Source organism: Benincasa hispida, chromosome 12 (assembly GCF_009727055.1).
Source record: "Benincasa hispida cultivar B227 chromosome 12, ASM972705v1, whole genome shotgun sequence".
Taxonomy (NCBI): Eukaryota; Viridiplantae; Streptophyta; class Magnoliopsida; order Cucurbitales; family Cucurbitaceae; genus Benincasa; species Benincasa hispida.
The window spans coordinates 25969695-25975352 of record NC_052360.1 but is presented as its reverse complement, the minus strand read 5'-3'; positions in this window follow the sequence as shown (position 1 = coordinate 25975352).

Below are 5658 nucleotides of genomic sequence, written 5' to 3'. Positions count from 1 at the left end.
GAGTTTAAAAATTTAGTCCTTGATATCTTCAATTTTTTTTTAAGTCGACGAATCTACTAGGATATGAAATAAAAAATTTGAAGTTCCACCAAACATAAAATTCAATTTAAAAAAAAAAACATAAAATCAAATTTATGTCTGGTGAACCAATAAAAATTTCATAAACCTATTAAAAACAAATTTAAAAGTTGAAGGCCTAATTAGACACTTTCTAAATTTTAGTGACCAAATAGATACATACTTTAAAATTCAAAGACTATATTTATAATTTGACTTAATAATTATGTTTGGAGTCGTACATATAATCTAATATTGGTAGCCAAATTTAAGATTAAAAGTAATAACTACTATCCAATTACGAAAATTTCTAAGTTCACGTCCAGTGGAATTGGATATACATGTGTTGGTCCTAAGGTTCAAAATGTTGATGTCAACATAAATGTCGAGGTCTCAACAATTTTACAAAAACGTCGATGGAAATATTGAAAAAAAATGTCGATCTCAAATGGATATTTGTGGAAAAGTTATAAAACAAAAAAAAAAACACTATATTTAAATTAGTAAATAAATCTTTTATATCTTTTTAAACAAGTTAACATGTTTATTATTTATATTTTCTTTACATTAATGTTATTATGTTGCTTATGTTTTATACATTTTCTTACGACTTATTGAAAATGTTGACATGTCAATGGAAATTTAGTACCATAGTTGGCCCAAGGGTAAAGAAAAAATGTTACTATTAAAGAGAGCATAACTCAAGGACATCTATATATGTGTTAGTGATCATGAAGTATGTGGTTCTAATCTTCCTAGTCTCTATTGTACTAAAAGAATAATATTATTAAAAATCACTATATAAATACTAATAATACATAAGACAAATGAATATAAAAAAAATACAATTTTGCTCCATAGATTTTGAGTCTAATTTCTATTGAATCCCTAGATTTCAAAAAAAAGTTATTTTGTCCCTTAGTTTTGAGTTTGGTTTCAAATTAATCCCTAAATTTCAAAATATTACAATTTTATCTTTAAGATTTGAGTTTTGTTGCGAATTTGGTCTCTAGATTTTCAGGATTTATACTTTCCATTTTTCACTAAATATTCACTTTGCGTCTTTATTGTCAATGTCTTTTTTTTTTTTTTTTTTTGAAACCAACAAGTCTATGAATTAACTTAAAAGAATTAAAAATAATTATAGCTATTAAGATTCTAGGGGTGTTCATGGGTTGGGTTGAAAGATTTTTTAGACTCAATTCAATTGTTCCGGTTGTAAATTTCTCCAACCCAAATTAACCTTATTAAAAAATGAACCCAACCCAACCCAACTATGAAATATTTGGTTGGGTTGGTTTGGATTAATCGAGTCATTTATTTAAAATTTCGTTTTAAAAAGAAGTAAAACGTAAATATGTAAAAATCTAATTTAATTATTTTCATATATTGAATTAAGATTAACAATTCAATTTCAATTTATATAGTGAAAATTTTCTTTCTAAAGTACAAAGAAACTATTTTTAAGAGTTGTTGAAGAATAAATTATTCAAAAAATATTGAAATTAAATAAAATTAAAATCAATATATGTATAAATAATTATGTTATAAGTAATAAAAAAATATTTTAAAGTTAGTAATAAATTCAGGTTGGTTTGGGTTATATTAGGTAAACTCATGAACTAATCCAACCCATAAAATTTTCATTTATTTAAACCCTGTTGGGATTAGTGTCATAATTCTCCAGAGTCTCGTAGTTTGTAATATACATATTGTTCTGAATAAAATAAAAGTTATTTCATTCTAGCATTTACTCATATCCAATAAACAAAGCTCCATGGTTATCATAGGTAAACTTAAGCATGTTTATGAGATATACAAGTAGATCATGTCTTAAGTGATGACCTAAATAGATTTGTAGTATAAGAATTATGGTGGGATACCTGATCCTGGTGACACTATGGATATGGCCCGCTTTGTAGAGGTTTGCAAGTGTTGTAAACTACTACAGATGGTAAATCCTGACCATTCATGTGGAGACATGTGAGCGGGGGTGTCCTATACAAAGAGTTTGTATAAGACCGGACCACGAGATGATTCGTTTCTGTATATAACGTCGTTGATACTGAAGACTTACATCTCACCTAAACGACCATAGGTGACATGACCTTAATCCTTACTGTTTTGGGAACTCCTGCCTTTGAAGGCAGTCATTTGATTATTATGGGTGAGAGTGGCCAGATTGCCAACTCAACATGCCTATCTTTTTGGGGACTTGTCTGATTTGGGAGCTGGGAACTCAGTTAACAAGATAGAATTCACTCCTTTCCCGAAGCAGGGGTAAGTAGATAGATTGCTCCTTTAAGGGCTAATTCCGGGGCTTGAACATAGTGGTCACAACTTCTCTTTGGAAGAGAGGACTCAGTCATTGTAGGACTATGACTTATGTTCATTAGAGAGATTAGTGGTACTTAAGAAGTTAGATGTAACTACAAGGGCATAACGGTTATTGGCCGAGCTGTACTTACGAATGATCTGTGAAGGGTTATCGCACCGTTGATTGATTAAGATGGACATAATATATCTGTAGTAAGAAGAGTTCAGTTGTCAGTCTTTAGTGTTGTGCATGACAGTTAACGGATGGTGGATCCTGTGACTAAAGTGTTTAGTCAGTTATTCACGTACCATTGAGGCTTCGAGCTACAGGTCCATAAGGTCCCCTTGGTAGCTCAATAGATTCAAGTTGAGGATCAGTTCTTGGTGTTGATTTGAAATGTTCAAATTGATAAGAGGTAATTTGATTATATATGATATAATCGGTATGATGTATGAGATACATCTAGTGGAGGGTTAATGTAAATGAGATTTACATTAAGTGCCATGGAATAGAAAAAGAGCTATGGTTTATATGTTTTATGAAATCAAATATTAAAACTATAGGTTATAAATATAGTATGGTAAGTTGGTTATTATATATATTTAAAATAATATTAATTATTGGATAATTATCTATTTTTCTCTAATAATCAATTGAGTGGGAGGTTATTAGTGGTTTCATGGTAACCGTGAGATAAAAGGAAAAATGTTTTCCTAATTTTAGTAAGATTTGAGATTTCTAATCTTAGAAATTACTCACGGAAAGGTTGTCTAAGTAAATAAGATTTACTAAACAACAGCTTGGAGAGACTATACGATCGTGGAGAGTTTCTATACGATAGACTCTCAGCTGGTCGATGAACTAAACGATCACATAGCTTTTGTTAAACGATTGGGCATCGTCCTATACGATAGGCTTTGACATCTCCCACTTGCTCAATTATTTACATAATTGTTCTCCTCCAATCTCATACTCTAACCAAGTCAACACAGAGCCACACTTTGAATTCTCACATCGAGAATACCAAGGTAACCTGTTGGTAGTGTCATACTCAACTCGACACTAGTCGAGGTTCTGTGGAGGCGATTCATTGTGTTCGAGATTGTTGTGGGTCGTGAAGTGTAGTGGTCAAAGTGTTCGAGCGTTCGTGGTCTTCGTCTTGCTGCGAACGAGCAGTCGTGATCGAGGGATCTTGAAGATGAATCTTTAAAGGTATGGTTAATTCTTTCCCTTGATCGTTTAGTAAAGCATGTTGTAATTTCTGTTTTATGCATAGCCTGTTGTTTCCGTTTGTGATTGTAATTGTATTGTTCATAGACGATTGAAAATTGGAACGATCCTTCAGCTACTCAGAGAAATCCTCATGTTCGATTACCTTCAATTGGTATCAGAGCCAGGTTGTTCTGATATTCCAAATTTCACATCTGTTTTGAACTTCTTTTACAGTCGTGGTAGGTTTTCTGCATTGCATTTAATTGTTAAATGCGTTTATGGATGGCGTTGATGAATTTTTTCGGGTTTAATTGTCTCTGTTAAAAGCTTTCTTTAAACTACAAAGTGTTAATTTGTAAGAGCCCCTATGTTTTGGGCGTAATTAACATGTTATCGAGGCTGTAATTCAAAGTGTTTGAGTTAGTCGAGTTGTTCGTGAGGAAGTTTCAAAGCATGAAGATGTGGTTCTCAGCGAAGAAGAAGACCAAGAGTTGGCGTGTCGTGTAGCCTCAGGTAAACGATCGTGTAGATTTTTCTATACGATCGTGAACGACGAGGTAAATCGTTTATTCAATCGTATAGTGTTGTTTCCCCGATGGTAGAGACGCTGGAGGTAGACGATCGTAGTACGAAGATGTATCACGTCAGGATCCGTTGCTCAAACTAAATCACGCAAAATATGATGCTTATCGTTTAGAAGAAGACGCGTGCTAAACGATCGTGTAGTTAGCATGCTCATCACATAGTCACTGACTACACGATCACGCGGTATACAATACCAAGGCGCTCACTCAGTGATCGTTTAGACGATTATGTTTCATCACATCGTAGTCGTTTAGACATCGTATAAGGCTTGCATTGTGCACGGTGCGCTAAACGATCGCGTACCTCGTGCTTCATCACATAGTAAAAGGTACACGATCGTTTAACTCTGGAAGTGTAGGTACATGATTGAGCAAAACGTTTTTTTTTTCGTGTAGATGATCGCAGGGTGTTTGGTGCACAATCAGTGGAGATGCGTTGCTTCACCCGGACGGTTCAAGACCTGGTTCGTTTGTTTGAACCAAAGACTCCTTGGTTTTGTAATAGTTAGCTTGTTTTTTGAGGATTTTGAGGCAAATTTACCCGGTTCATCAACATTTGTTTTTTATGCATGTGGTGTATGGTATTTATATGGCAAAGTGTTTGACATATAGATTTAAAACCTACTTAGGTTGTGCAATTATTCATGCATCATGTATTATAAGTGTTATAATCTAGCATGAAGAAATTACGTGAAAACATGCACATGCATCATGAAATATAAAAGTTATATTTGCATGTAGTAAGCATATTCATGCATCATCCTTTTATTATAAGCGTTATAGTATAAGGGTGTGTGGAAGCAAGTTTTGCTTGGTTCATTACTTGTTTGTATAAGTGTTATATAAAAAGGTAGCAATGAATGAATAATGCATTGAGCATGACACTTAGGCTGTTTATAAAAGTTATGAATGCCTTTTATGTGTTTAGCCTTGCGTTGTGGTTTTGGTTGTTTCTATTATAAGTGTTATAAAGGAAATTAGAACTAAAATCGATAAGAAAGAGTTACATGCGGACTTCGGGTGAACTCATGGTTTTAAAAGAGTTTTAAAATAGGATTGAGATAGACCTAAGTTCAAAGGTTCTAATGAGATTAGTAACTTAGTTTAATCTTTTTAAATCGGTTTAATAGGATTAAATTAATTGGCATAAAAGATTAAAGTTATTTTAAATCTATCTATAAGGGACCTTTTGTCTAAGATGGGTTCTGTCTAGGCTGAGGTTTTTAAACTGACGGAAACGGAACACCCCTACCTGGGACCCTACTTGGAAAGGTGAATTAGATAGATTTTCTGCAAGCATGCGACAGTTGGTCAAAGACTCCGTTAAAGAGTTTAATGGATGATAATCAAAAGTTGTTTAACTATCCAAGGTAAAATTTACTCTTGGGCAAACCTAAAAAGTCAGTTAATTAAATTCCTTAGCNTACTACAGAAATTGGATTACTTGACGTTTTTCCAGTGTCAAGTAAAAGGTATACTTGACACTTA